Genomic DNA, 12,164 nt, shown 5'->3' with positions numbered 1-12,164 from the left:
GCGCTCCCTGCGAATAAAGCCGGGGCCCGCCCCTACCGCCTACCGGAGGGTTCGCATTCTCCCGCCTTCGCTCCGCCGCCCGGGCGATTGGTCTGCCGGCTCCGGGCTAGGGGGGGAGGGTGTGGGGGGCGGCCAAACGGCAGGCCGCGCCCCGCCCCCCTTAAAGGGGAAGCCCGGGGAGCCAGTCTCTGCGCCTCGCGTCTGAATGGGACCCGGGAGGGGAGGCGGCTCGGTCCTTCGTGCCGTCCTCCCCGCTGGGAGGGGCAGCTCCAGCTCCGCTCGGCTCGCTCCGCCCGGCCACACCGGCTTTTTCCCCATCAGGCGGTCCGAGTGCGGCTCCTCGCTAGCCTGCAAAGGAGCAGCAGGCGGTTCCTTTTCGGACGACCTGGAGCGAGGCCTGCGGGACTGCGCGCCCCGGCGGGCGGCGGGCGGCTCCCGGCATGCGCGGCGGCTGCGTTCCCGCCGCCTCCGAGCTCGCCTGGGGCTGCCGCCCGCCTCCTGCCGGGCCCTCGGGCTCGCCCGGCACCGCGGGGCTTGATCAGGGAGGTAGGCGGTGCTCCCTCCGGCCCCCGGCGTCGTGTGCCCTGCGGGTTTCGTGGCCCTCCCCCTACGCTGGAATCTTCTGTGTCATTTAGGGGGAGGGGATGCGGGACGGCATCTGTTTGACAACGCATTGGTCCCACAGACAGCCTTTAAAAACAACTGCTTTTGGGGGGTGTCAGAACATTTAAGCACAGGACGTCGGTGAGGCTTCCTGGCGGAGTGGGGCACACGCCAGCTTTACGGGACTTTTTGCTCAGTCCTGCCCCAGGACTGCAATCGGAGGGGACCTGGGGCATGGAGGAGACGCGAGTGAAAACCTAGTCAGCGGGCGGGCCCTCGGCCCCATAATCTACGTGATCTCCTAGTGGGGTTTAATTTCGGTGTAGTGTAAATGAGATGTCAGGCAGAGGAGCTGATTTTAATTACAGATGGACATTTTTGAAAGAAATGGGTGCAAATAGAATGAACGCATGGATAATTTTAATGGAATGCCTATGTAAACAAGCCCAATTGTGAGTACTACCTTTGAGTTAAAATGTGAGTGAGTGGTGACAAATTTGGATCTTCTTAGATCCAGTTTGCAGCGTTGGTACACCTGAATGGTGACCTATTTAGAGCACTTTTGAAACAGCTGTTAATAGTAACTAGCCTTTGACTTGCAAAGAGAAATCTAGATCTTTATCTAGAGGAAATTTTAAATTTCAAACCAAAATAAAGCACTCCAGGCAATTTGACATCTTGGGACGTCAACTATTTCAAAGGACTGGGAAATTGTCTTGGGTTATTATCCTAGGACACTGAGGTTTGGGCCAGTATTAAGCAACCCAGACAGTACAGTGGATAGTATTTCTGAGAACATTCTGGGATTTTACTGTTCGTGAAATCTTTCGGCCGGGTCTTGTCAAAAAACCGCCGCTGTGAAGAACTGAATTTTACTGGTTTTTACTTGAACCCTGCTATTTTTGTTTTCTCACAAGTTTGAATAAGCTGGTCTTTATCAAAGGCGCAAAATAATGTGGGGTGCCTTGTTACAGGTCAGACACCGAATGTACCTATGGATTTTATTCAGTCTGATAAGTGATCTGCAAGTAGATAAGAAATGTGTTCAGAAACTAGAAGGGGAAAAAGGCAAAGATGCAGAATACCTAGAGTACTCCAGAAACAGAGCAAGATGAGAGGAGGGATGAGCATGGGATAGGAGACATTTACAGCATTATTGTCACCTTTTATAATTCTGTTGAACAGGCTGGTAAAAAAGCAAAAACAATCCAAAGAATATTTTAGCTGGTACTGATCTAAAACTGTAAAACACTGTAATATGATAATATATGTATATGTATGAATTATTTTAGGCATGCTTTTCTTGCCATATTTATTTTAAGAGATTACGGCTTATTCTTGCCACCCCCAAAAAAAAAAAATCGCCACAAACCCTAAACCCAACTCTTGACCTTGGTTATTGAGCGCTGTCCTTCCCTTCTGAGTGGTCACTTAACTGGAAATATGGGGCCTCTTCAGATTGAATTTCTTGTCTTCTAAATGCAAAATTTAAAATCTCCCGTTCTCAGCAACTAGAAATTAATTTATGGTATTTAATCCTGTGAATAAAGCAAAAAGGCATTTTATTTGCTCTACAGTGTATTATCTACCATAAAGCAACCCTAAAAAAAAGATAAGTAACTGATCTCCCCAAATTAGTCTGGGATTACCTTGAATTTCTAAGTCTGACTTTAAGAGGTCCCTGGCAGGAAATGTGTATGCCTCCGTACCTATCTCTTGGGGAGAGCAACAACTTCAAACTGGTTGAAAACAAACTGGCAAGTAATGGTGAAAGATTCCTAAAGATGCCTGCTGAGAAAATTCAGCTTCTGTTTGAGTCAGATCAAATAACTGAAATCCTTTTCTTTTTTCTACTTTTTAATATTTTTAAACATTTATGGAAATTTTCAAAGGCAAAAGTAATACTACAATAAATCCTTATATACCGTTTACCCAGCTTCAACATTTAGCAACATATGGCTAAGATTATTTAATCTATAGCCCTTCACATTCCCTCACTCTTGCTGGATTTTTATCATTTTATCTGTAAATACTTTAAATATGAATAATATGAATAGGTGAAATATAATAGTTGTTTTTTGTTTGTTTGTTTTTGAGACTGAGACTTGCTTTTGTCGCCCAGGCTGGAGTGCAATGGGGCGATCTTGGCTCTTTGCAACCTCCGCCTCCCAGGTTCAAGCGATTCTCCTGCTTCAGCCTCCCAAGTAGCTGAGATTACAGGCATGTGCCACCATGCCCAGCTAATTTTTGTATTTTTAGTAGAGAGGGGGTTTCACCATGTTGGTTAAAGCTGGTGTGGAACTCCTGACCTCCAGTGATCCGCCCGCCTTGGCCTCCCAAAGTGCTGGGATTACAGGCGTGAGCCACCGCGCCTGGCCAAGGTAACAGTTTTTTAAGCATATCCAGAATACCATGTATTCTGCCTCCCCAAATTTTCTTACTATCATTTAATAACTACACAATTCAAATTTTCCTATTGTCTCAGTAAATCTTTCACATTTGGCTTAACAGGATCCAGCAAATCCCATGCATTTTATTTGGTTACTGAGGTCTTTTCCAAACCAGCAAGAGGCAGTTAATTCCCTGTTTAATTCAGTGAAGCAGAGAGCAATGTTTTTCTGAGGAAGATATTTAAGTAGTTTAAAATCACTGCTTTAAATATGGAGAAATTCAAGAAGAAATCCTCATATGAAAAAGTCACCAATTGATAGCGTGTTGTAAGAAATGTAATTGTACCTGATGCAAATAAATAAATCCTTAATAATCTAGGAGGCTGTGTTAGAGTGTAATTTGTTCTAGAAGGTCCAGTGAAGCATCTTAAATTATAGTGAAAAACCCTAAAACTTTAAATCAATTCATTAGTACAAAAAGCAACTAAAGAAAAACCTAATAGTCCTGTAATCCCAGCACTTTGGGAGGCCGAGGCGGGCGGATCACGAGGTCAGGAGATCAAGGCCATCCTGGCTAACAGGGTGAAACCCCGTCTCTACTAAAAATGCAAAAAATCAGCTGGGCGTAGTGGCGGGCGCCTGTAGTCCCAGCTACTGGGGAGGCTGAGGCAGGAGAATGGCATGAACCCGGGAGGCGGAGGTTGCAGTGAGCGGAGATCATGCCACTGCACTCGAGCCTGGGCAACAAAGCGAGACTCCGTCTCAAAGAAAAAAAAAAAAAAAAACCTAATAGTGTGCGTCTCCACTGAACTCAGTTTTAAAGCATTTTTTATTACTTTATTACATAAGTAATACACATTATTGTAGAAAAATTTAAATAGAAATAAAAAGATATATAAAAGTCACTACAAACTGGAGATAACTCTTCTCAATATCTAAATATACTCCAAGATGTAATTCCATTTTGGCAGTTCTTTTGCTTTAAGAAAACACTTTGGCTAGGATTGAAGTACAAAGTTAGGCCAGGTGTGGTGGCTCATGCCTGTAATCCCAGCACTTTGCCACGAGGTGGGCAGATCACCTGAGGCCAGGAGTTTGAGACCAGCCTGACCAATATGATGAAACCCCATCTCTACTAAAAATACAAAAATTAGCCGGGCGTGGTGGCATGTGCCTGTAATCCCAGCTACTCAGAGGCTGAGACAGGAGAATCGCTTGAACCCGGAAGGCAGAGATTGCAGTGAGCCGAGATGGTGCCATTGCACTCCAGCCTGGGCAGCAAGAGCAAAACTCTGTCTCATTTAAAAAAAAAAAAAGGACAAAGTTAAGAAAATATCAGATTCTGTAGAAGGAATATTAGAAATCTGAGCAATATCACCCTGTACTTGGAGTTTATGTGTTAGACTGCACAGATTTAACTGGTGTATACAGTCAATCCTACTGCTTTAGATTATAGTACTATTCAGCATTTAGGATGACTACTAAAAGCAAAATATGATCCTAAAACGTTTTAACGAAGGGACCGTGTGAATGACTGGGATTGTAGTGAAGAGGAAATTCGGTATAATAAGATCTCATATTTTCATAACCAAGAAAAAAGGCAAACGTAATATCCCCTTAGCTATCCCAAAGAGAAAAAATAGCACATATGGTATACTTTGCATATTGCTGACCAGAAAAACATTCAATTTTCCCTGGTTAGTTACCATAGTTACATGAGCCCTTTATAACATCAAGAGGGGGAACTAGGTCACAGTATTGAAGGAGTTTGAATTATGCAATTATGTTTTCTAAAAGCAGGGGAAAGGGTTTTTAATTTAGAGAAGAGAGATTTATACTCTGTTCAAAATTGAAATTTTGGTCTAATTTTGCTGGCAAAGCCTAAAAATTTGTCCAAAATTTAATAGTTGATATAGTACATATAAATTATTCAACCTATATAAATAACATAATAGCTAGATCCATAAAAATGACATATTCTGTCTTTGTAGATATCCCTTTTTCTCAATGAGCTGTTACCCAAAAATGTTTTTGCAGGTAATCAGGAAACCCAACAATTGCCTAGCGTCTGAGAGTAGCCAAACCATGTGTAAACTAAAGCCTTGAACTCTTCCGGTCTTTGAAAGTGTGAGGTAAAGGTTGGCACAGTGCCTGTCAGATGCTACTCTTTGTTGTACAGCAATTTTCCTATTGATTTCATCAAATGGAAGTGAGTGGCAGGAAGGGAATGTATTGAAAGTTGTGGTGGCACAGCCTTCACCCTTTATATGTATTATTATTATAATTATTTTTACTAAGAACCTTACAAAAAAGATGTTTTTATTTAAAAAAAAAAAAAAAAAAGGCCGGCCTTGTGGCTCACCTGTAACCCCAGACTCTGGGTGGCCAAAGTAGGAGGATCACTTGAGAACAGGAACGTGAGAACAGCTTAAGTAGCAGAGAGATCCTGTCTCTGCAAAAAATTAAAAAATTAGCAGGGTGCAGTGGTGTGTACCTATAGTATCAGCTACTTGGGAGGCTGAGGCAGGAGGATCCCTTGTGCCTATGAGTTTGAGGCTGCAGTGAACTAGGATCGTACCACTGCACTCCAGCCTGGGCAACAGAGTGAGACCCTGTCTCAAAAAGAAAATGCATCTCAAGGTTGCATGATTTCAGATAGTTGTTTTCAATCTCATGATCACTCTAGACTCGTAATTTTTTAATGCTGAAGTTATCTTAGATCAACGATTTCTCCAAAGGAAGGAAGAGCAGGCAACAGGCAGCTCAACTGGGTAGCTGGAGGAGCCAGTGCTGCTGATGGTGGTTTATCCTAACCATCATCTATGTAAGGATGGGGAAGAGGATGGAGATCACTATTACAGATCACCTACAGACCAGCTTTTTTACAGGTGATAGTATTGGGACACAGAGAAGTTAGCTTGCCCAGTGTCATATAACAATCCATAAAATAAGTATATACCTAAAAGTTTAAGAGTTAAACAAATAATTATCTTTTTTCTGGCTGACAATTATTGAGGGGAGAAGCAGGCCCATGGGAAAAAATTAAGAACTCGGATATCACAAAATATTTTTCTGTGAAGTCTCGCAGCAAATTTAACATCTCTGAAGGAAAATTAGAATTTCCTGGAGAATAATGTTTCAAGTAACCACCCAGTCAAAAGTACTAGAAACTGTGTATCCTTTATTCTTATTTTAAAGGATCAATGCCTTATGCTTTCAGCACTAGCTAAAGAATAGTCTTTTAAAAATGAAACTAATGCTGTCGGCTAGGTGCTTTTTGCTAAATCTATTGTTTATTTGAAGTACTTGATTATTTAATGAGGTCTTATTGGAGCTATTGTTACATTAATTGCTCTTAGCATGGTTAATTTAATCCAATATTTGATAGGTATTGATTATCTTTCATGGGTAACAGATTTTTTTTTTTTTTTTGAGACGAGTCTCGCTCTGTCACCAGGGTGGAGTGCAGTAGTGTGATCTCAGCTCACTGCAACCTCTGCCTCCTGGGTTGAAGCAATACTCCTGCCTCAGCCTCCCAAGTAGCTGGGACTAGAGGCGCACGCCACCACACCCAGCTAATTTTTGCATTTTTTAGTAGAGATGGGTTTTCACCATGTTGGGCAGGTTGGTCTCGATCTCTTGACCTCATGATCTGCCCGCCTCAGCCTCCCAAAGTGCTGGGATTATAGGCATGAGCCACCATGCCCAGTAAGGGTAACAGATATTTAAAAATTATTTATTTCCATAAATTGACATTCTCTGACTGTTTTATACATGAAACCAGTATATCTCACTTTACACAATACATACATTTCTGGAAAATTGTATTTAGATCTTATTTTGCTAAATCAGGTAATTTTAAATGTGCCAGTTCTATAAAATGAGACCGAAATTTTGAAAATGAAAATATTCATTTAATACAAATAATTTATCTTTATTTTTCTCTGTTGTTACCTTGAGAAAACATAGGTAGTGTTCATTAACTGCAGTCTAGATGTACTTTCATTTTCTTGTTCTAACTATACAGTATATTGCAGATATTTTAGTACAACATCTTTTCATCACAGAAATGATATCTTCAGGGAAAAGACTTCGAAAAAGTGCCTGAAGTGACAGAACACATGTTTTCTTCTGGTATCTGGCTAAAGTAAGTACGAAAATTAGATTAAAAACAAAGATATAAAATATATGGGGGAAAATTATATGGGAAGTATTAGAAGCTAAAAAGCTATATGTTAAGGGGAAATAGAAGAATCAGAGAAAGAAATGACTATTTAAGCCATTACTGATGATGGTAGAACATTAAAATTAAAATTTAGGGACTGAGATATACAAATTTTATTTATGGAGACTATTTGTGATACTTTTTTTAAATAACAAAAAATATAGTTGCTGGCCAGGTGCAGTGGCTCACACCTGTAATCCCAGCACTTTGGGAGGCCAAGGCAGGCGGATCACTTGAGGTCAGGAGTTTGAGACCAGCCTGGCCAACATGATGAAACCTCACCTCTACTAAAATACAAAAATTGGCTGGGTGCAGTGGCAGGCACCTATAATCCCAGCTACTCAGGAGGCTAAGGCAGGAGAATTGCTTGAGCCCACAAGGCAGAGCTTGCAGTGAGCTGAGATCGCGCCACTGCATTCCAGCCTGGGTGACAGAGTGAGAGACTGTCTCAAAAAAAAAAAAAAAAAAAAAGTGTGTGTGTGTGTGTATGTGTGTGCATATATATATGTGTGTATGTGTGTGTGTGTGTATATATAGTTGTAATACAGGGTTAGAGCAATAGCATATCTAACCTAGTCTTTGACTTGATAATTGGTATGTTGATTAAAAAATAACTTCAAAAAGCCAAGTGACTTCCTTATATGATATTACATTTAGGATATCCTAAACAATGTTAACTTTGTATTCAGATTAAATATCTCTGGAAAAATAGTCCAGCAATATCTAGAGGCTTCATTTATCCTTTTGCACATTTGTTTTTCTTTTTTTGGTATATGTATTATTTTAACAAAAATCTATGCTTCATCTAAAATATAAAAGAAACAAAGAACTGGGTGGGTGCGGTGGCTCATGCCTGTAATCCCAGCACTTTGGGAGGCCAAGGCGGGTGGATCATGAGGTCAGGAGATCGAGACCATCCTGGCCAACATGGTGAAACCCCATCTCTACTAAAAAAAATACAAAAAATTGCGTGATGTGTGCGTGCCTGTAGTCCCAGCTATTTGGAAGGCTGAGGCAGGGGAATCGCTTGAACCCGGGAGGCAGAGGTTGCAGTGAGCCGAGATCGCGCCATTGCACTCCAGCCTGGTGACAGAGCGAGACTCCGTCTCAAAAAAAAAGGAAAAGAAACAAAGAACTTTATGCACTTTCTAGAATAACAAAATGCAAATGTAATATTATCTACCAGGAAAAGAGTAGATAAGTAGATACACCAAATATTTGGATTTAGTTCACTTTTATGATAATTTTTTTTACTTATTAGTCATGTCTGATCTTTGTATACCAGCATTCTAATAACACATAAATTATTACACAAATTAAAGCGAAGAAGTACCACAGTTGGTAAATTTGAAGCTTCTGAAGACTTCTCACTTTAGGAATTAATCTAGGCAGTTTTGGCTTAGAAACACATTTTTTGTGAAAAATTTTTAGCAGTTTAAGAGAAGTTGTAGGTAACCCTCTTCTCATTCAGTATAGCCCTCAACTTGCTGCTAAGAGCTTTAACAATTTTTGCAGGATCTCACTTGAGTATTTTAGGTTCAGATGGAACAATTCTTATCACTTTTATGAATCAGATGTTTTAAAATTCAAATTTAGATTGATGTTATATGTTAACACCGTCTATAACATCTGCCTACACCCTCGGAAGGGACCTATGAAATATTAACTAGCCAAGGAATCCTTTTCTGACTGTGGGCTTTTCTGTAGGAATGAAATCTGGCAGAAATATTTAATGAAGAGGAATCTGAACATAGCAGTTGAGAAAGAAAGATTGGGAGAAGACTCCAGATGTCGTAAAGCAAAGAGAGGATGAAGCACAGGAAGCAGCTCTTATTATTTCTGTTGCACTTTGGCTCAGAGAACTCCAAGCAATTGATTCTATCCTAAGGACATATTTTTTCAATTTGAGATATAATTAATTTGTTTTCCAGTAAAATAGATATTAGTAGATCTATGACATACAGGAAACAATCGAAAATAGAGATAAGTGGTAATAATACCTCATTACTTAAGACATCTTTTTCAGAAAATTATTCTTCAGTGTGTGGTGCATTGGCTTTCTAGGAAAGAATGGGAGGGAGAACCCTGCTGACATGAATAATGGCCTGGGGGAGAGGGGGAGAGAAGCAAGAGAAAGGAGCAGTTAAGAGGAAAATGATGTCATCTGGAAAGAAGGAAATAGATCAGGGCGTCTTTAAGAGCTAATATCAATTGGGTTTAGTGTCTGTATTTAGAGGATGGGAGAGAAGAGGTATCATCTAGGGTTTTGGCTTGGGCCACAGGTAGATCTTGTTAAGGCTGTACGAAATAGAAAATCCAGGAGGTAACGCAGGTGTGTGGGGGAAATGATACAAATGTAAATCATACAAGGATATGAACCCTGTAGATTTTACAACTTTGAGCTCTATCCTTCTTAGGCCTCCTCTTCTAAGCAGCATAAACTACTGCTGCCTACATGTTGCCTGTTCATAAAGGCTGAGGCAGGGGAGTCGCTTGAACTCGGGAGGCGGAGGTTGCAGTGAGCCGAGATCATGCCATTTCCCTCCAGCCTGGCGACAGAGCAAGACTCCATCTCAAAAAAAAGAAAAGAGAAGAAAAAAACAAAGAACTTTATGCACCTTCTGGAATAACAAAATGCAAATGTAATGTTATCTACCAGGATAGAAATTGGAGGCTAGAATATGTTGGGTAGGGTAGAGAGACTAGAGGGAATGATTTAGCAATAAAATAGGTTTAAATATCTTCTCACGTGCCCAGACTTAATTAGCTTTGTATTATTCCTATTAGTAAGCCAAGAATTAGTACTAGGTGATAAGCAAGGATGCGCAGGGCCTTGTGAGGAAAAGAGTTACTGTAGCAGTTCTGGATGCTTACCCCTTGCATGTCTCCAGGGGAACCATCTTTGACCTTGGCCAACCCCTGGATTGCAATCCTTGGAGTGTTCTTTATGTTAGTGATGATGATTTTGTTGTATACACCTGGAGCATTGGACCATTCCATACTGGCTCGCCAGGTTGCGTTGCACAACCACCAAGACTGATAAATAGGCACCTGGTTTTATTATTGGGCCCCTGAGTTTTGGTTGCCATAGCCAATTCCATAGCAGAGTATGCGTACATGAACAGCCTCCCACAAAAGCCTTAGACCCTGAGACTCAAGTGGGATTCTGTGGGCAGAGACATTCCACACGTGTCTATAGTTTGCTGAGAGAGAGACAGAATTCCTGTGTAGCTGCAGACAAAGGACAACAGAATCCTATGTTGGACCTCTCTGGACTCCACTGATACATCTTTTCCTGTTGCTTTTGCTCTGTATCCTTTGCTGTCGTTAATCTTAGCCACGTATTAATATATAACCTGCTATTGAGTCTTGTGAGGCCTTCTGGGATCACCAAAGGAAACAACCATATACCTAGTACTGAAGAGATTTTTTTAAAAGCCCAATTTGTCCATCTGAGTCTTGATAGGATTCACTGAAAAAGAATAATGAACATATGTGAGTATCTGCAGTGTCGAGGTTTAAATGAAATCAAGGCTTTGGTCTTTGTCCATGAGACATTTATAGTCTTTATAGGGACATGACACATGTTAGGGAAATGCTTATAAGCATAAGTATAAATAAAAGCAAATTGGCAATGATGGCAGAATTAAAGAGAGATTAAAATTGGTAAAAATCAAGCAAGGCTAATGAAAGATGGTAGGTATTTAAGAAGAGATATAGGACTGCATTATCAAATGATAGCCATAATTTTCCCCCATATGTACTTTAGCAGTATGTAAAAACTGTAAAACAAAAAACTTTTTTCTTGGATTTTATCTGATATATTCCAAGCTCAACTCAAGTTTGATGAATTATTTGTACGGAATCTAAATTTGTACTAAATCAAAATTTAAGTGTTTTATGCAACAATTTTTTATGAGCCCTCCAGTTACGGATTTCAGCTGTGGGATAATGTTCTCATGTGTTATTATCCCAGAGACTCCATGCCAAGTCCTGTTATAATTAGTCACACCTGATAATTCCTTCAATTGTGTGGTTAAGCTGCTCGTGTCCAAAGCAGTTTACCTGAACTACACATGTGCAGGGCAGACTCTAAGCAGCCAAGATTAAGAAGGAACTTTGAAGGTTCTACTTCCTGTAATGGCCAGATAGCTCCTGTCAGATCAGTGTTCCTGCAAATAACAGCTATACATTCTGAACAGAATTTAAAAATCTACCAAAAGGCACTGGAGAGCAAGAAAAAGAAGGCAAATTCTGGATGGGACTCCAAGATGGGAGTCCACACTTGGAAGAAGGAAATAGCAGTTCATGAGTTTCATCATATAAGAATGTCATTTAGCCTGGGGGCCGGCCCTCATCAGTACCATGTGGAATGACTATAACTTTCAAACTTGCAGACTTACTGGCTTGAAGAGCCAGAGGTTGGAGTCCAGGACAACCACAGGTGGTGTATGGTCTAAAGTTAATACCATGTATTGCCTTGATATCTGGTAAAATCAGGAGGCCCTTGAATGGCTTAACTACAAGTTGCTGTCCACACTTCGCTCCTTAGCTCAAGGATCAGGCACATTTCCTGCTTATTCCTGAGTCACAGGTTTTAGTTCCCTGACAGCTTATGGAATTATTCATCCACACCAGTCACGTCCTCCCTCAGGAACCAGGAGCGACCTCATCCTCTTGATACTACAAAGCCTGCACCCGTGGTTGTTCTCTATTTCCAAGTGCAGGCCCCACCTGGCCCTGTGTGGAGTGGGTGTTCTCTGCTAGGCTGTGAGTATATGTGACTAGTACACTGCTGTCAGTCTCATCTGTGTAGTGTCTTGTGTTGTGTTTAGCCTATTCCCATAGCCTTACAGTAGAAATCCCTCCCTCACCAAAGAGGCGAGGAGGAGGGATGCAAACGCACAGCAATGGGAAGTAGAGGAGAAATCACAGAAAAGAGAGAT

At 41.1% G+C, this 12,164-nt stretch overlaps 1 long non-coding RNA gene across 2 annotated transcripts; it reads left to right on the top strand.

Annotated features, from left to right (window-relative positions):
- Positions 1-2: 2 nt before the first annotated feature.
- LOC134809940 (uncharacterized) lies at positions 3-10,191 on the top strand. Of its 2 annotated transcripts, XR_010156768.1 has the most exons (3): positions 3-1,055; positions 7,061-7,140; positions 8,926-10,191. It is a non-coding gene; the product is annotated as an uncharacterized LOC134809940 (long non-coding RNA). The 2 variants fall into 2 exon arrangements; XR_010156769.1 differs by lacking the exon at positions 3-1,055 and having other exon boundaries at positions 6,565-7,140.
- The last annotated feature ends 1,973 nt before the right edge of the window (positions 10,192-12,164 follow it).

The sequence above is a fragment of the Pan troglodytes genome, chromosome 3 (assembly GCF_028858775.2).
Source record: "Pan troglodytes isolate AG18354 chromosome 3, NHGRI_mPanTro3-v2.0_pri, whole genome shotgun sequence".
Lineage (NCBI taxonomy): Eukaryota > Metazoa > Chordata > Mammalia > Primates > Hominidae > Pan > Pan troglodytes.
This window is presented reverse-complemented; position numbering and strand designations above follow the sequence as displayed.